This window comes from Bombus huntii, chromosome 16, assembly GCF_024542735.1.
Source record: "Bombus huntii isolate Logan2020A chromosome 16, iyBomHunt1.1, whole genome shotgun sequence".
NCBI classification, from domain to species: domain Eukaryota; kingdom Metazoa; phylum Arthropoda; class Insecta; order Hymenoptera; family Apidae; genus Bombus; species Bombus huntii.
This window is the reverse complement of record NC_066253.1, coordinates 8,704,127-8,725,411: the sequence shown is the minus strand read 5'-3', so window position 1 is coordinate 8,725,411 and position 21,285 is coordinate 8,704,127. Positions and strand designations below refer to the sequence as shown.

The following is a 21,285-nucleotide window of genomic DNA, read 5'->3' as shown; positions in this document are numbered from 1 at the left end:
TACGATCGGATTTGCAAAGTCGGATTGAGACTGATCAATTACTTTGTCTTGCCGCATTTCTATATCTACTTTAAACACCTTCGGTGTCTATTACAATCTTTTTTCTCTACTTTACGAATAGAAGCATTTCCGTCCTTTATGTTTAATTCGACGGTATTCAGGAAGTATGTGCCAATTATGAACGAGTGTTGCATCAAGGTATCTGAAACTACATGTATCGTTACAACGTACGACTCATCATCTATCACAATATTCGTCGAAAATTCTTCGAGTGTACAATTTCTTCCGGACCCGATACCAATTTTCACATACTGATTCGCTCTCATTAAAGTTAGTTCGCTACCGGTATCTATTAGCGCGCTCAATTCGAAATTTCCGATCTTAACGTCTTTACCACGCTTCGTCTGCAACGATTGCCACGTGCTAGAAACAACTTTATGGGACTCGCTCAGGTTGTCGCATTTCGATACGATGTGTCCGTACTCTCTACACTTAAAGCATTTGGGTCCTCTCGACCTATTCGGGCACTCTGCACACTCATATTCTTCGTCGCCGCAATTGTAACATCTCGTCTTCTTCATATCTCCAGATTGACTGGGCTTCCTGCTCCTTTCAATTTTGGCTAGCTTCACAATCAATTTTGCTCTGCGATAATTCTGTTCCTCGTACATGATTAATCTCTTCCTCAATTCTTTAATGGATGTAGTAGACTTATTGTTTTCTTCATCTACTATTCCTTCTACAATATGCTCCACTTTCGCCTCCTCTTCCATATCAACATGGCTGGCTATTTCAAGCATGCGCTACATATTCAAGCATGCGGTACAATTTATATTCTAGAGAAAAATGGCGTGCCCGGGCGAATAGATGGCGTTAAACGCAATGATCCCAATTGAACTGAAAAGTCGTTATGTATTAAGGGACTTGTGTGTAGAGGATGGTTAATCGTGAGATTTATTAGACGAGATTGCCCGTTGTAGAAACCGTCAAGTATATTTTAAAATGATTAAATAAATAAGAACAGATAATGTTCGCAAAGACGCTCGTATTAACGAATTCGCTAAGACAGTGTATAACCGCTCGCTCATAACTCGTTAGTAACTGATCAATACTCGGTAGATAGTCGGTAGAGTCATAGGACGTGGCGGATCGAGAGCGACTCATGTTGTTGTGCCTCGGAACACGGACATCGCCTTGACACACGAAACATATCGATAGGTAAACTCCGGACAAAACAAAGTCACCGTTGTGGGCAATCGTCGATCTAAGATGAATTCAAATTTTCCGACTCCCCCCCCCCTCCCCCAGTATAAATAAACGGACGTGATCGCGAGTTTGTATATACCGAGTACCTACGAATTATCGATCAATATCTACGAGTTATTATCCGAGTCATCCGAGTTATAGTTATCGAGTTTTTCGCAAGCGACCATACCCTAGCTTCGCGAATACATTTGTACGAGCGTCTCTCGACGGTATTTATATTTATTCTAAATTTATTTATTTTTTTTATTTTATTTATTCTAAATATATTTGAGGCGTTGCAGCAGCAATTTCTCGTATTCTCTAAATTATTGATCCTCACACGATCCACTACATGATCGATAACTCTTTACGATTGCGTCCGTTTAAACTGGTACAGTATAAATTGGTCGGAGGAGAATCGGAAAATTCAAATTCGTCTTCGTTCGACAGTTGCACGTAGAGGCAACATAGTTTTGTCCGGAGTTTATTTATTACTACATTATGTATGTCCTAACGATATTGATACTCCGAGGCAAAAAAACAACATAATTTGAATTGTCCTCTAGCTCATGTACCGCTACATGTACTTTCAAGGAGCAAAACTGGCACAGTCCCGCTTGTGACGCGAAACGGAGATTATCGTTTCCCTTCCTTTAACGCATTTTGCCATTGAAAGACACGAATTTCTGTGACTTGTTTTATCTCTGTTATAAAAGTTGATATTTACGATTTTGTAGTTTTTATGCAAACGTAAAAGGTAAGTAAATATTAATAAATATTATAATAATATAATATAGTACTGTATAATAATATTAATAAATGCTACGCTATTTACTTGTTTTATTTCCATTAAAGTATATTGTATTTTTCATTAGAGTACTTTCACTTTTATTTGGTGTAATAATAAACATATACGTTAATATTCATTGACATTAGTGTAATTGTAAGCTTCACTGTAAATTTAATAAAATTGATAAGAACGGTATTGTTAACAGTGTATATATTTGTAATTAAACTAGATTTTATTCTCAACGTTACTTCATTACTTTATTATTGTTTCATATAAATATTTTTTTTGAAAAATAATTTACATATGCTTCTAAGTTAATTGTTACATATGTCATCATTTCAAGCACAATATTAAATTATGGTATGTATTATTAAAAAGTATAGTTTAATGTATATATTAAATACTTATGTAGTATCGTTGAGCTGTGCTCAGCGCTGTAGAGGTCGCTGTTGGGTACGGCCGCTCTTTTCCTCATTTTTTGTACCGTGGAAGAAAAATCGGACTCCTACGTTCGTAACCTAAGGCGCTAACCCGTCGTCCGACACTAGTTAGTGTCGAGTGGTGCTATTTAACTATCGAGTGCCACCACAGGCCCTTCTTTCCACGATACTACACTTATAAAGAATTTATTTGTAGATTTATCGGTTGTAGGAATATCGGTACTACATCAAAGAATCGGATGAAAGCACTAATTACCTAAGATATATTGAATATACGTTGCTTGGGTGTTAAAAAATCTGTTAACAACCATTTTGGAGATACTTTGCTCAAACACCACAACCTGGCCCTTCAACTTCAACTACGCCGAAAGTTTTGAAGAGCCGAGCAAAAAGAGAGGGTTGAAGGAAAGCTGCAATTAATATTAAAAAACAACAGTCAATGTCACTTGTTGAAAAATTACGAAGGCCATTAATTCGTGACGATGACAGTAATGTAAATGTTTGTATCATATTATGATGAAATTTAAAATCTTTAATCTTACCCCAAATCTCATGTTACTGATCAATACTAACCTTTATATATAGTATCTAATAATGATACCTAAAAGATATCGGTTAATTAATATGTTGAAATCTAATCGTTTAATGTATGTACATTGTGCATATAAATTCTATTATAACGTAATTAAATATATCCTACATTTTTAGAGGAAACGTGAAAACCGATCTAAAAAAAAAGGAAAAGTGCTAGAAGTAGCTCAGAAGAAGAAATAACACAAAGCCCTACAAAACATAGTGAATGAGAAAAGTGTTTTAAGCGAAACAATTTCAAGGAAGATCGCGGGTACTTCACAGACACATTCACTATAAGAGAAGATGCAATACAGCCAGAAAAGTGTTCAATGACAACAAGAAATAGTAATAGAAAGAGAACTTTTTCACAGAGTGAAAACACGAAGATGCATCAGCTAAAAGAAGAAGATGAGTCATTCCCTGAAGTGAAAAAGTTTCAAGCAAATATTCAGAAACAAGAAATTAAAAAGCGGCAAAACAGATCTATGACATTGTGTTTCGATCGCGGAGAGACGCGATCGCGAGGAAGCACGCCAACGGGAGTCGTAAATTCCCGTCACGATTAGATAATCGACGCCACGAAATGATCGATCCCCTATTTCGATTAGGATAATAGAGGTGGTTAATTGAATATGACACTGATGTAACAAGGTGTGAATGACAGTTTATTCCAACAACTTTGTGAAGAAGATAGTTACGCTGGTGCGTATGTATAAGATAAGTGACTGACTGATCTTCGGGTGTAGACCCGGTCGAAGGATGTTGTATGTTTGAAGGTTGAAGAATCAGTGATGTTCGGTGACGATGCTGTAGCGGAGGAAAGCTAAGGATGCGTGTGTCTAACGCACGGGACCATCGGATTTGTTGTTAATTGATTAAACGAAGGTTGCTGGACTAGGAAGGGTCTTAGCTGCTCTCGATAGAAAGTTGTTATTAGGAAGCATCGTACGTGGGAAAACCCAACTTTCCCTTGTCAAGCCGTGGTAGACAATAATCTTTAGAAATGATTCAGAAAACAGATGTTTGTTGGGTCTGAAGGACCTTAGCAAGCAAATTAGTGGGATTTATGACGGGTGCTTAAGGTTATTGAGGGTACGCCGTAAGAATGAGCGGACATCTGGGGCCTGTCTGGCCCGCGGTGTATGGCCGGGTCCAGGTAGAGTGTTGCATGACGCAACATATTGAGTGAAGATGAAATACAACCATCTTCGGAGGAAGAGAGAATGCTCTATTCGATCCATTTGAACAGGCAGGCACGGACACTTCAAAACTTGTTCAACTAGGATAACTAGAACGAAAACACGAGAACAAAACACTAGAGCTATTGCATGAACAAAAGCTTTGAAAAATACAAACATTGCAGAGAAAGCGATTGCATATAAATCTGCTGCGTTAAATGTGCAGGTACACACCCCACTGACCAGTGCACTAAATCACCGGAAACCCCAACGAAGTGCATCCACTGTCAAGGTGACCATTCTGCTAACTACAAAGGCCGCTCAGCCTACAAAACCTTATGTATAAATAAGTATCCCAAGCTTAAAGCCAAAGAGACAACCAATCAAATACTCAGTCTTCCGAAATTCACTACTACTTCAATCTCCTATACTACTCCCAAACAGTACAAGGAAATCAAAATAATCCAAATAACCACAGGGACCATTCTCAAAATAATGTCTCCAATTCATAAAACACAGACAACGTCTCTAGTGTCACAGTGGCCCCGGGAATGCAGCAATAGGATAATCATATCTCACATACCTTAGCCATCGAAACAGTAACTAAGCAGTAACAGGATCCCTATGTGACCGGCATCCAACGATAACCCTTCCACAGGAGCCAACCCCTTGATATAAAAAAACCTCCCAAGTCAGTACTCGACATTCTATTCTGTTCTGTTATAACATTCTGTATCGTTACTTTGTCAGTTTCTAATAAATTTTGTAATAACGATCATCATTGGAATACAAATCTATTAAGGAAATTCAAGGATTTGGTAATACAAATAATTGACTATATTTCACACACAACAGCTATACATCTATATTACACTCTGAAGAACGTCTTGCACGCACGCTTGTCGCCAACCGACTATACAGAATCTTTTAACGGCAGTCTTTTGTCTCAACTAAAACCTGGACGCCCTCTGACCCTTACACACACACTCTCATGTACAGTGTAAATGTATCACTTCCCTAACAATTTTTATGATTAGATTTAAATTATTAATATTTGTATTTTTAGTAATATTAATTAGTTCTTTTATTTAATTATATAGAATCAGATATATAAATTTAAATAATAAATATTTAATTAATCGTTTTTATTATTTAATATTAATGTTTTTAATATCAATAATTTTTTAAATTTTGAGACCTAATATATTAACTTTATTATTAGGATGAGATGGTCTGGGTTTAATTTCTTATTGTTTAATTATTTATTATCAAAAATTTTTATCATTTAATTCAGGAATAATTATAGTAATTTTAAATCGTTTAGGTGATTCTAGTTTATTAATAATTATTTCTTTTTTAGTAATTTTTGGTACATGAAATTTAATTTTATATAAAATAGATTTATTAATTTTATTAATGTTCTTTTTAATAGTATTTACAAAAAGTGCACAATTAATATTTATGATGTGATTACCAGCTGCAAAAATTACTCCTACTTCTGTGTCTTCATTAGTTCATTCATCAACTTTAGTTACTGCTGGAATTTATTTATTAATCAATTATGAGATAATAATTGATTTTAAATATAAAAGATTTATTTTAATAATTTCAAGAATAACAATATTAGTTTCAGGAGTTATAGCTAATTTTGAAATAGATTTTAAAAAGATTATTGCTTTATCAACATGAAGTCAATTAGGTCTTATAATAAGAATTTATTCTTTAGGAATAACAGATTTAACATTTTTACATTTATTTATTCATGCATTTTTTAAATCTATAATATTTATGTGTGTTGGAAGATTTATTCATTATATAAATGGTATTCAGAATTTTCGTTTTTATTCTGGTATATTTTATTTATATCCAATAAAAGGATTATTAATAATATTTTCATTATTAATATTATGTGGATTTCCGTTTTTAGTAGGATTTTATTCTAAAGATTTAATTGTTGAATATTATTTTTTAAATATGAAAAGAATTTTTAGTACAATAAATTTAATTTTTGGAACAATTTTTACAGTATCATATTCTTTTCGTACAATATTTATAATAATGGGAAATAATTATATAATAAATTTAATTTATTTAAATGAAGATTGTATTATAGCTGGAATTATATCAGTAATTTTAATAATTATATTAATTTTAAGAAAATTTATTTTTAATTTTTTCTTTTATCAATTAAATATTAATTTAATTTATAGTTATAAATATCTTGTATTTAAGATAATATTATTAGGATTAATATTTTTAGTATTAATATTAAATATTTATTTGAAAAAATTAATATTTATCAAAAGATTTTTTATAATAGAATTTTTTTATAAGTTTATAATGAGTTATTTAACAAATAAAATAATTTATTATGAATTTTATTTTGAAAAATGTTTAGTTGAAACATTTACAGGAAAGATTATAGGATATGTTTGTGATTTATTAGAAATACATTTTAGATTAAAAATTTCTTATTTATTATTAATATATATTTATTTATTAATATTAATAATAATAATTTGATTATAAATATATTTATAATTAATTATTTAATTATTATTACTAATTTATATTTAAATTAAATAAAGAGAAAGATGAACTTGTTTAATTTAAATAGCTTATACATTTAGAGCATAATATTGAAAATATTAGGGAAATTTAAAAAATTTTTGAATATTAAAAAAAAAATATTTAAAAATATTAATATGTATGTCGGATTAGCACTGGGAGTAGGGTTGTGGGCGTCAAATGAATCTTCACGGGAATTAGTCATTGGTAGGGTACACGCAGGTGTAGTTTATTACAATAATAGAGTTATTACAGTCTTGACAATTGATCACGACAATTGGCACTCGCGACACTAGTGACGATGGTCTCAGGCCCGATAACGAATCCGCGGCCAACGGGATCACAAAAGAACGTGTCGGAGATGAAAGGAAAACCGGAGCCTTCCCTTTGCAATTTTGCGAGAGTCCTCTGGTGCTTTAGCCTGGATTTTGTCATAGCTGTAATTAAGCAATTGTTGTCATTTGTAATTGTTCGATATATGTGATGGCGAGGGTGGGTTCGAGGTGGCAGCTGGTCGCCGAGCGTAGCCGCGGTCACGGGATAAACGTTTTGCCTGACGAAGGTGTGGATCGGTTGTATTGTTCTCCCTAGAAATCACATAGAATTGTACTTTGGAGATGTCGATATAATGGGACACGCGTTGTATTAGGAATCAGACTCCAGACAGAGGCTGCCTAGCAACGACGTTTGGATCTTTCTCGATGCTTCCAAAGAGTATACAACAAACTCTTGGCAGAGTCTGCCTAGCAGCGGCGATTGGAAGCTTCTCGATGCCTCCAGCGAGCATATAACGAACAAAATGCAGTCGTACAGCGAAAAAGATTTTCATCAGATATTCATTCGTGTGATCGCCTTGGAAAGTGATACATCGAGCAATTTACCGAGTGCCTCAGCAATCGTATTTTTTTTTGTGTTTAAATTATTCTACGCATAGTAAAGAGTTATCCCGTTGACCGTGGATTCGTTTGGAATCATTAGTTAAACTTATCATTTGTTAATCTTATCATTCATTAAACTCAATATTCATAATATTTTGTAAAATCTTGTATATTCGCGTAAATATAATCTCTGTTTCATAAAACGATGGCTAATTCAAACGAAGAATCGTTACACGCCTTAAATTCTAATGTTAACCCGACATATATATATATATAATATTTTAAAATATTAATAAAAAATAATAATATTACTATAAATATTTAATTATCTATAAAATTAAATTATAAAATATTAATACTTAAATATTCTACCCTTTATTTTTAAATTGTTTAATATACAATTTTTTTTATTTTGAAAAAATGGAAATTACTATAATATAAATTGTATAATATATAATTTAAAAATTTTTTATTTATGATATATATATATTAAATTATAAAATATCAAAAATTTTAATTATATATTAATATAAATAAAAAATATTAATGATATTATAAAATTAAAAATATTAAAAATTTTAAGATTGTATTTTTAATATTAATAAAAAAAATATTAATAATATCACTATAAATATTTTATTTATAATATTTAAATAAATATAATTATTAAATTTATATTTAAAATTGTTTAATATACAATTTTTTTATTTTGAAAAAATGGAAATTACTATAATATAAATTGTATAATATATAATTTAAAAATTTTTTATTTATGATATATATGTATTAAATTATAAAATATAAAAAATTTTAATTATATATTAATATAAATAAAAAATATTAATGATATTATAAAATTAAAAATATTAAAAATTTTAAGATTGTATTTTTAATATTAATAAAAAAAATAATAATAATATTACTATAAATATTTTATTTATAATATTTAAATAAATATAATTATTAAATTATAAAAATATTAAAAATTTTTAAATTATATTTTATAGTTATATATAAATTATATAATTCTAATAAAAAGATATTAATAATATTATTATAAATATTTTATTTATAATACTTATATAAATATAGTAATTATTATTATTATTAAATTATAAAAATATTAAAAATTTTAATTTAATATATATATATATTATTTATTCATTAATACGTTCATGCTGTAATACACGAACATATGCGTTACTCTGCTACTCACGATGCATCGTAACAAGTATGCATTTTTGTATGAAAAACCGTTTATTTTCATTTTATGTTCGTTTTTAAAGTCAGATGCGATACGAAATAACGTCAGTGTTGTTTTCTGGCTGCTCGCGAACATATGATATCTATTCCATTTTCAAATTGATTTTATCTACACGCTAAAGCGAGCTGTGGAATAAATCAAACTTGCTCGAGCCTGCTTGAATCTCTGTATCATTGTATCATAATGTCAGAACTTTCACAAGCCTAAATCTTGGCAGTCTGACGATCGAGAATATTGCTATCGGAAGAATCGCTCTCATCCGTAAACAAGATATTTCCAAGGATTGCGTTATAATTTTCTTAGCGGCTAACCATCGAATATTCGTCAAACGACATAATTTCGCACACGGCGAACCTTATAACGTACACCTTTTTGGCGTATTATTTTTCCCACTTTTTTTTTTTTTTTATTAACGTGGAGGACACCAGGTCGCTTCTGGGAAAAAGCGGCGTGGTAGTGGACGCCAACGGACTAAAACCTCCATGATGACCGTCCCGGCAGCGATCTAGAGGGGCCCGGGAACTGGTGTGAGGGATACACCCCTCCCCCGCGCTCAATACACCCCCTAATGGAGCGATATGCGGCCACGTCACACCGCGCCTCGTCGCCGGAGCCGCCGTGCCAGACAGTCCGGTTCCCCTGCCGGGCTGATTTGCTGCCCCGGGGCGCTGAGTTGCCAGCGCCTAAGTTTGCACCCCACCGGGGGGCGCGACGGACCTAGCGCGCCTCACCGAAGCGCTTCCATGGCCTCTGCCGCGCCCTCGCCGGTCAATTCTCTCAGGGTGAGAGTATTATTTTTCTCACTGCTGCGTGTGAAACCCCTATTGGACAAACTGTTCTTTGCAATACATCGATGGATAAATACGCGCACAAACACGCAATACGTGCAATAGAATGCTCGAGGTCAATTTTGTGATCCTCTTTTTCAACAGATCTTCGCAAATCCGAAGGTGTAGAATTACCTCCCAAAGACATAAGATGACAACAAACACTTTCTTGACACACTGTATAACATTGAGGTATCCAGTTTTGCCACATACAATTTTGTCATTGTCACGTTTGACTTTGTTCATTGTAAAGTCAAATTTGCACACTCCATCTGTGAAATAGTACGAAGAAATCATAGTGACTTGTATTCCTTATGATATCATGATGCCACATAATATATAATACAATACAATAATTCGCGAACAGATCACTCGTTAATTGCTTTTAAAAGAATTACCACGGAAGCTTCCTAACACGCTACCCGGGGGCTAGGGATTTATTTCGTCGATAAGTTAGGTTATTAAACTTATGTTCTTTCATTGAAGACATCGATGGACGCTGTGTTCCAGAAATCGCCAATCACACTTGGCGAAGCATAATAGTAATTTACAATAACAAATACTTAAGAATGCCTAATTTTGTTAAACATAGGGTTAAATTTACAATTATGTAAATATTACTTCTTGAAAGTAACTTCTTAATCAATTTTAACAAATTTTGTAAAATCATGTAATAAATCTTTTTATTTATCGGAATAGTTAATACACAAATAAACACTGTACATATGTCGTGACAGAAATAAAGAGAGAGTTCATATTTCTAGAACAGTCATATTTATGATAACATAAAAGCTACCATATATGCAATAATATAATTTCGCATGCGAAAAACATTTCTTTCGTTTCCATAAATCCCATGATATTCAATTTTTATCGTTGTAATCTGTGTTATTGTTTATACGTCTGTATTTATCTCTGAAAATTCTCGCTATTCAAATGAATATGAACAGAACGAAATGACGAAACCACATTGTAGCAATAACAATGCGATAGAATAACAGTTTTATATTGTGAATAGAAATAGTAACATGGTGCAAAAATGAGTAAATATACGAATTAAATTTGCTCTTAATCAACAAAACTAATTACTTATTCCAATGGTTGGCTTTGGCAAACTGATTCGACTAAGCAATTGATTACCTAATGAATCACAACAGCATAGAAATATTAGTTCGACGTCAGTAATTTCTGCACATGATTAATACATATTTGGTCAGACAAACATAACATGGCTGTGTGACTGCAAATGAAAGGTTCTATTATTTCTGTTCAATATCTCGCGTATTATATATTATTATATAATTATAATTACGTAGTAATACAAATGGGAATAAAATATTTGGAATTCTCCATCTTCGAAGAAAGATACCAAGTTGGAAAATTGTATTTCTAATGATCTGTACCAATTTATATTTTTAACGAACGTATATACGTATCAGTATCAATGGTACACTTTAATAACGTGTGACACGTAAGGGTAGAAGTGTTTAAAATATTTGTAGACTACTTTGTTTTAGAATAATAAAATAAGAATTAAAATATTTAATTTTTTGATTCATCAAATTTAAATTTATTGTTACTCGTATCGATTCACAAAATCATAAAGGTATGTTTTGTCAATTCCACAGGATATACACCATGATAACATATTTCAAATAATTCGTCAATAAATTATTATTACAATCAATTTTTAATTAAGTAGTAGATAACAAAAAATATGGAATACAATTTTTTCACACAACGCTTTGTTTGAGAGAAAAATAAAATTGAAAATTTATCATACGCGTGTATTAAGCCAATTGCCAACCGAACATGTTCAAACTGTATTTTTTTCAAAACGGGACCTTAAGCTAAAAAGCTTTATTTCACATATTCGACTTGTTCTTGTATGTGGTATCAGCACCTAGTCGGATGCCCGCGTTATGCAGGACACCCTGATGGCGTTGAACGCAACGATTCAAATTGAACTGAAAAGTCGTTATGTTTTCAGAGGACTTGTGTGTAGAGGATGGTTGATCGTGAGATTTATTAGACAAGATTGCTCGTTGTTGAAACCTTCAAGTATATTTTCAAATGATTAAATAAATAATTATAGATAATGTTCGCAAAGACGGTAGATACTCGTAGATACTCATCCATAACTCTCGTGAACTCTTTACGATTGCGTCCGTTTAAACTGGTATAGTATAAACAGGTCGGGGGAGAGTCGGAGAATTCAAATTCGTCTTTGTTCGACGGTTCGACGGTAACGTAACGGCGACATTGTTTTGCCCGGAGTTTATTTATTAATATATTATGTATGTCCTCACGATCTTGATACTCCGAAGCAAAAAAACAACAACATGATTTGAAATGTTCTCTAGCTCATGTACCGCTACGTGTACTTTCAAGGAGCAAAACTGACACAGTTCCGCTTGTGACGCGAGACGGAGATTATCGTTTCACTTCCTTTAACGCATTTTTGCCATTGAAAGACACTAATTTCTGTGACTTGCTTTATCTCTGTTATAAATCTCTCTTTATATTTAAAATTTTATAGTTTTTGTGCAAACGTAAAAGGTAAGTAAATATTAATAAATATTATAATAATATAATATAATGCTATATAACAATATTAATAAATACTTCGCTATTTACTTATTTTATTTCCATTAAAGCGTATTGTATTTTTCATTGCATTACTTTCATTTTTATTCAGTGTAATAATAAACGCATACGTTAATATTCATTGGCATTAGTGTAATTGTAAGCTTCACTGTAAATTTAATAAAATTTATAAGAACGGAATTGTTAAAAGGGTATATATGTGTAATTAAACTAGATTCTATTCTCAATGTTACTTCATTATTTTATTATTGTTTCATATATATATATATATTTCTTTTAATTTACATGTGCTTCTAAGTTAATAGAACTAAACACATGTGTATGTATTAATTGCTATATACGTCATAATTTCAACCATAATATTAAATTATGGTATGTATTATTAAAAAGTATAATTTAATGTATATATTAAATATATATCATTTATTCGTAGATTTTAAATATGGATACTGGATCAAAGAAGGAGATTAAAGAAATGATTACCAAAGATATATCGAATATACATAATTATTCCTTGGATGTTAAAAAATATATTAACAACCAGCTTGAAGACACTCTGGATTATTTACATGGTTTAATTGCTGAAATACCACAATCAGTCCCTGGCCCTTCAACTACAAAGAGGCCGAAAGTTTTGAAGAAAAAAGGTTATCGCCGTAAAGAGACTATCCCAGAAAATGATATTATCAATACTGATAATACAGTAACAGATTCAGCAGTACATGATAAAACAGAAAATAAAGATGTAAAAACTGGGGATGTGCTGGAAACAACAATTGACCGAACAAAAAGAAAGGCTGCAATAAAAGCTGCAATTAATATTAAAAAACAGCAGTCAATGTCACTTGTTACAAAATTACGAAGGCTAACTCTTGATGATGACAGTAATGTAAATGTTTGTGTCATATTATGATGAAATTTAATACTTTTAATCTTACCCCATATCTTATGTTACTAATCAATACTAACCCTTATATGTAGTACCCAATAATGTTTGATATCGGTTAATTAATGCGTCAAAATCTAATTGCTTATACAATTGTATGTACATTGTGTATATAAATACTACTATAACGTTGTTAAATATATTCTAAATTTTTAGAGGAAACGTGGAGGCCGACCTAAAAAAAAGGAAAGTGTTAGAAGTAGTTCAGATGAAAAAAACACAAAAGGTCCTACAAAACATAGTAAAACAAAAAAGAATGTTTTAAGCGAAACAATTTCAAAAGAAGATGCAATACAGCCAGAAAGGATTGAACCATTAAAGTCTTCAATGACAACAAGAGATAGTAATATAAAGAGAACTTTTTCACGGAGTGAAAACACGAAGGGTAAATATTCTAATATTATTGATGATACAGTAATTCCATCAGCAAGAAATGATATGGAAGATCCTTCAATGTGCGAGGATGCACTTGAGAAATTTACTCCTCTTATGAATTCCACGATGGACATCAATTCTACTTATACGCAGAAGATGATGGACGCTACCGCAATTGTAGAACCTTTATCATCAATAAAATCAAACGAAACGGTAGTAATGAATAAAAACTTGGCTAGTAGTATAGGAAAAAATAATGAACCTAAATTTACATCACGGTCGCCAATAACTCTGCAGGAGGAGGTTCAGCAGCTGAATCAAGCGATTGGATTCACCGAGTTCGAAGAATTATTCGCAGAAGATGAGCCATCCCGTGAAAGGGAAATGTCTAATAGAAACATGACGAAACAGGACATTCAAAATGAAATGAAGAAAAATGTGCCCGTAAGAAGGAGAATCGAGGCCTTTGAGAAAGAAAAAATTTCAGAAAAAGCCATTGTTCAAAAACTGGCACGAAGATCTGTCGAAAAAGCAAAAAAAATCTTATTAGCGAAACAAAAGGAGGAGACTCAGATGATGACATCGCAGGTAACATTACAAACAGTATCAAAGTATTCTTCTGTTATAAAAACACAAGCTATTATTCATTCGATATTTTATCCAAAATATAGCTCCAAACAGTAAGGTCCACTTCTGTTTTGCACAGTAAACCTGACGACGACACATCGGACGATGAAGCCAGACCAAGGCGTACAATTCCACATTAGGCGCAATGTAAGTGTTGTTTTACTTAATGAGTTAATAAACATTATAATGCATGGAGTACTCGAATTTTTATCAATTTTAGCGTACATACGCGAAAATGAACTTGCAATGCAACGATAAATTCCGAAGAAAGCAGTCTATAAATTCTTTGATAGAAGAATGTGCACACCAGATTTAACTGAAATGTTTGAAAATATTTGTCGATAATGCATGCGTGTAATACTCGAGTGTCGTTCATACAGCGTAAATATACGTGCAGATACGTAAACCTTTTATGATTTTTGTATCAAAGGCAGACCTGCTATAATACTCGCAAGTGAAATATAATTCTACGAAAGAAAATGGAGCAAAAGAGTTTCGTTGGTAATATATTCTTCCTTTTTCATCACAAGTTTCCTCTTTGTTGTGCTTCTGTTACATTATAATCCTGTTAGATTTACGCGCGTAAAATTTCACTTTGTTGCACTATATCTCATCATCGCCATCTGCCGAACACCTGTGAGAAACGCGGTTTACTTTGTCTCAAAGCGAGCAAACGTCTAATTTCACAAATTGGATTTTCATCAACAGCGAGAAGGGCATATGCGATGTAAAGGAGGCTGTAAGGGCTTCCTAGGGCTTACGGTGGTTGTCACGATGCCGGAAGTGGCGCCGAGCAGACACGTCCATCACGAACATTTGTCCTTCCCGCCACCAAAATTCTATCTTCTGAGATATTTTTCGCGTTTCCGAGGTCATCGCCACTCTCCTTAACTTTGCCTTACGATGTATAATATCTCGATGTTACGGTAGTTAGAAATTTGTATTAATTTGGAGAACCTTGCAAAAGTACGCAAATCTGCTACGATAGTCGGATAGAGAGTATCGGCAGAGATCTGTTCCTTTATCGTGAAACTCTCTCGGACAACTTAGATGCTACCAGATATCGATTCTTGCATCCAACCATTTCGTAATAAACGTAGATCATCCAAGAAATTTCTCAATTGTCATCCGTTAATTACGCGCAACTTTTGCTTTATTTTAGCTACGTGGGAACCTATTAGTGCGCAAATGTTAACCCGTCTCCTCTGTGCTAAATATCGTTCACGTGTATAATCAAAGTTGCATAAAACCGCGTACAATTGCATCAGGAAATTTCTAATAATTTTCTCGTCTCGCAGGACGAAAACAGGCTCACGAATGATCCCTCTGTCCTGGCTATCGAATGTACCGCAAGCACGTAGTTTCAAGTGTCCGTTCTCTAGAAAATTCGAAACAATTTATGGTCGATGGTCGAGTGAACGGTGCAACGGTCGAGTCGGAAAAATCAGAAAGACAAATCGTCATAATTCGAACAGACCCGGAAGCAGAAACGCACTTCCATGATCATTTGTATCGTTGCTCGATCTGTTGCTGCGCAATGACCGAGCAAGCTGTTGATTTTTCTTTTTCTGCGATGCTACTATACTCTATACTCTATGCTTTATACCGTTCTTTTGCCCGCTATTTACCTTGTACGCGAACTTTTTATCGCTAGTGGATTGCAAAAAGCTCGAAGCGGCGGTTGCGGCTACCCGCAATAAATATTTTACGTTCTCGCTCGGGTTTTACTTTATTTCAAGGACAGTCAAGTTAAGCTATTGCTTCGCTCCTCCTTTTTTATCACGAATTTTACGTGACAATGCGTAGATCAAGGTGGACGTAGGTCGTAAGAGAAAGGAAAGTGTAGATAAATAATACAAGGTGTATTTAAAAATAATAAGTTATTTATTATAGTTTATTTAATATGTATACAGGCCATTCATATTATAGCGGTGATAGCTAGTGTTAAATTAACAATGACAGTTTCTATCGTAGTTAATATTATATTGGTTATTGACCATGACGAAGGCGAATTTTGATTGCCCTGGCCGAGGTCGGTGGTCTGGATCTATAACAAATAATACTATATTAATATAGCAAAGAAATATCGTAATATCGTAAATATCATTTGTAATGTAATATCGTAGAATAAATTTGAATTAGAGATCGGTTGAAAATAGAAAAAACCGTGTACGTCGTCCTTCTGTGGTTCGTTTACATTTAAGAGCGCCTATGTGACTAAAGTCACCTAGTTCTTACAGAGATATGAGAAAAACAATAAAGAACGCTAGAGCAGAAGGACGGTTTCGGGTTCAAGGAGCGATGACCGAGAGGTCAGAGTATGCGAGTCGAAAAGCGAGTGTGTTGCGAGAGTCAGAGCGAATTGAGTCGTTGAAGAGTAGAGTCGTTAGAGCTAATTGAGTCGTTGAAGAGTAGAGTCGTTAGACGTTTCGAGTCGTCGAAGAGTAGAGTCGTGAGAATTGATAGAGTTGTTAGAGAGAGAGAGAGTGTGTGTGTTAGATTCGTTGTGACGAGAGTGATCAAATAACTGTAAAGTTATTTGATATAGATACGAGTATTGCATTTAGTTTCCGTTAAATATCGTTCTCTGTCCAATTTATATCCGTATATTCAGTTTAATATTAATAAATTGTAAGTAATCGGGAAAAAATTTCTATCCTTATTTTCCGATATTACAGTAAGGCGATGCTTTTTGGGCATAGTGAAATTATGTTGATCAGTTTTTGGATATTAGGTTGAAATTAGATAATAAAGTTATAGATTTACCCGTTTTAAGGGATTGTTCAGGCGCCGTTAATTCACTGGATATGTCGCCCTGAAGCAGGATGTGTAAATTTTAGATCATATATTGTACTGATAGGAAGTATTTTATCAATTATAAGTTTATTTGATTAAAATATCTAACGTAGTGTCTAGTCACCAAGCGAATTAGTAGGTCAGCCGTGAACAATGGCAGTAATTTGTATAATAACAAAGGATAAGCCAAATATAGCAGAATGACTCATCGGCTAGCGGGAGGTTGTGTCTAATTATCAAAAGCAAAAGAAATATGAAAGATCCTAGTTTGTAGGACTTGTTGACAATCAATGTCAACAACTTTTTCGTTTGGTCCATAGAATGTTTTGAGTAGGCTGTATTTCGACACACAACAAAATTGATAACGTAAATAAATCTTATATATTTGTTTCAAGAAATGATAGCTTGTTTGTGAGCGGTATCTTTAGACAGGTTGTTGAAAACTGGATGTTAATTCGGATTTTATATTTTCAATAACTTCGCATGAGTATTTTAGTCAAATCTAGCACGAATCGAACAGGTGAAAACAATCTATACGGCGTTCGTGCTGAGGTGGTATGGTGATAGGTGCGTAAGGAACTACTCTTCTAAATAAACAATAGTTTATTTAGAACTAATCAACAGAGTTAACAATTAACAATTAACAATTACACTTAACAGACAACTGGTAACAACTAACAAATAACGATAGACACCGAGAGATCATTCGACGCGTTGCTATGCAAATAGTACCGAGGATTTACACATTTAATGGCGTAAGACAGACTGCCTGTGCTTTTGTTTCGGATCGCGCAGATTCTTCCCTTCGTAGCCCATCGATATCCCCCACTAGCGTGCATTCATTAGATGTGCCGCCAGTGCTGGCACGTGTATGCTCTTCCGAGAATTCGGCGGAAAGAGTGTGAAGATATCGATGGTACATTGGGCACGTCGGTGTTGCGCTTTGGCGGCGTCGCGCTTTGCATCCGGAGCCGTTGAAAAGTTCCGTGGCCCGTGCCGCCACAGTGCTTGGCAGGTTTTTATTTTGTTTACCTAGTGGATCGGTATGATAGAGTTCGAGACATGTGGAAAGTACGGCTTCCAGGCAAGCAGGGGCTGATTCAACGCATTAAAATAAGAAGAAAATTTCGTATAAACGTTTTCGAGTAGACGCTTGCTTTGTGTCACAGTACTTTCTTACCTATCTTTAAAGAAATTACTCGAATCGACCAGTTCCAGTTTCTACGGAAACGCGAATGCGTCGCGTCATAGATCGTCCATCTTGTTCGAACAGCTTACACGGATTTGTCGAAAATTTTGATCGTCACGTCAACTAACGTTTTATAAGTAAGAGATTTTAAACGTTCCCGTATTTAATAATCGAACGGATTCGGATCCGAAGAGCGTATTGGTCCGGAAATAAGGCCGGCACGATTTATCTATTTTCCAAGAAAATGTTGTCTGTGTAATGTTTAGCATCGCAAAATAAGCTATAAGTGGAACGTAAGGTCATATTAGGCATATTATGTTATATGAACTTTTCTTCTTATTTCAGTATTCAGAATCAACCTCTGCCATATTTTCCACGTGTTCTGATTCACCTTGTATAATATATAAGAATGATAATTGCAAATATATTTGTATAATAACTCTATGATAAGCGCTTAATAATACATACAGTGAACTTGTACAGAGTAACGTTTGCTGACTGTCGGAGGCACATTGTTGCTGTCTATGCAAAGACAAGTGCCCATTTCTTGTCGAAGAACTCCAGTCAATTCTAGCGTTTCACCCACATAAGTTTTCAACGCTGAAACATGAAAATATATAGTCGTTATTTTTTAGCTTTGCCTCTATTTGATCTTCATCTTATCTGCTTACGCGCTTAATAATAGAACTAGGTTTGGTCTACGTAAAAAGTAACTTCTTTTTATTAAGACTCATATTTATTAAGATTTAATAAGATACAATTTATTAAGATACATGTAACGAAAGGCAGGAAGTAGTAACATTTTACGTGAATTTGCATGGATCGAATATGCTGATGTGCTTACGAATAAGAGAGTATTGATCGATAATTATTAAAGCCAATTGTTTGTGACATGGGAATAAGCAAGAGTCATTTTTAAGTTTAAAAATCTTTAGTTTAGTATTGAAATGTGTTTAATGTATTTTAGCAAAAGTAGATAAAATAGGAATATTAAAAACATTAAAAACTTAATATCTAGTTCTTGTATTGTCCAAAGTTGTGTTTTGAAGACAAAATTTGACAAAAATGATGCATATACAAATGCTATCTGTGGTCATTAATATATTTTTTCGTTATCGACAGAACATTTTCCCTTGATTTTATTGACATATTGGATTAATCACTTCTTTAAGTTACTCCTTGTTGAAACAACATCAAAATCGTATATTGTTTCATGCTAAAAAATCTACTAAATCCATTGACAGTGAAACGATATTTCGTATACGGTTCTTACAAGAATTATTATTATTGAAGACTTAGGAAAACGTATATACAGTAGCCACGCACACTGTGCGTATTTCTGGCGCGCGTTTCCGTTCAGTGACAGTACTTCGGCGGACTGGATTGCCGAAGCGAAAGGGTTAAAAAAATACGATAAAATCACATGTAGCTCTCTATTTGTCTAGTCGCTTTTGTAGCAATATCACTATGTCCTCTGACATACTTGAGGTTTCTTACAATTCACAAATTAAATGAACAACTGTGCAAGCGAAATCGCTGCTGTAGAATCCCCGCTTCTGTAGAATCAGTCGTATGGATTTCAAAATTTAGTGTGTCGCCGGGATTAGCGTTATCCAAAGTACGCCAGTAAGGAATAGAACATAAAGATATTTCTCAAAATTTGTTATTGCTGGTATGATATTGCTGAAATACAAGGCTGCAGTTTCTTAATGTCGTCAAAACATTCAGTTCTTTTTTGGTCAGTCACTTTTCGCGTGCTTTGTATTGCTCTGTCGAATTTGAAAGTTTCTATTACGATAGCGGATGGTGCGAAAGACGCAAGTTTCTAGTATTTTAGAGATATCTAAACGTCAGCTGCGTGATTATGTAACAAAAAATGAAGATATCCATTGAAATATTTTAACACGCAAGAGATTTCATGTTAAGACAATACACGCAAAGTAAATACACACGAATATAATAGTATATCCCTTTCGATGTCATTCGATTTTTGTGTCATTCATTTTTTCCCCGATATATTTGAGCGATTCGAGATAAACAGGATACACTTCTAAACAATTTCTCTCAAAAGTGGCAGGAATTAATATTTTTTTATTCTGAAAACAAATAACTCTGGAAATATTGAAAATGTAAAAGAATAGGAAGCTTAAAATCCGTTCACTTGTCGATGCAATGAGCAGAACTATACATATTTGCGATAATAAGAAGAATATCTCTAATGATACTTTTAATACATCAAAAGGCAAATACTATAAAAAGATTCGACGCGCTCTTTGAATACAGCTACTATCAAGATGTATAAACATTAGTACACATAATTAGCCTAGATCGTGTCGAAGTAGTAAGTACGTATGTACTTTTGACGAATTTTTAAATTCAAAATTCTTTTGAAATCACGTTTAAAATACAGTTATTCTTAGAATATGATTTAAAATATAATCTTCTTTTTACTTTTTGCGTAATTTATTACGTAAATCATTACTAAAGAAAGTTACTTTCCAGTTGTGTTACAAAGTAATCCACTTTGTACACAGGTATGTAATAAATTGCTAGAAACTTTGATGAGAACGAACTTTTTATTAAAAAAAGTGACATCTTTCATGTATGATTTCCTCTTCAATCTAATATTTGCTTGGTAGTAGTATATCAAATATTTTTGAGCTAAAAGTAAGTAATAAATATTCGGTAGGTTCATATGCGGAATGCATAAATAATTGTTATGAGTATTGAAAGTATTACATTTTTCTGTCTACATCGTTTCGGTTCAATTTGGAAAATCTTATTCTGCGTGTGCAATTAATACCAGCAGCATGTCAACTCTAAAGTTTCATATCACGAAAAGAGTTTATGCAAAAGACGAATAAGAGTTAAGTTTGACACCGAGTAAAGAAAACCCAATTTGAAATTGATCTAACAGTGTTTTTCTAAATTATTTCTAGGTATTGTTCAATTTGTTCTTTTCTCAATATTGTTGGATTTAAT

At 33.1% G+C, this 21,285-nt stretch overlaps 1 long non-coding RNA gene across 1 annotated transcript; it reads left to right on the top strand.

The window, feature by feature from the left end:
• Positions 1-14,144: 14,144 nt before the first annotated feature.
• Positions 14,145-14,633, top strand: LOC126874354 (uncharacterized). Its single transcript, XR_007692768.1, has 3 exons — positions 14,145-14,279; positions 14,363-14,465; positions 14,539-14,633. It is a non-coding gene; the product is annotated as an uncharacterized LOC126874354 (long non-coding RNA).
• The last annotated feature ends 6,652 nt before the right edge of the window (positions 14,634-21,285 follow it).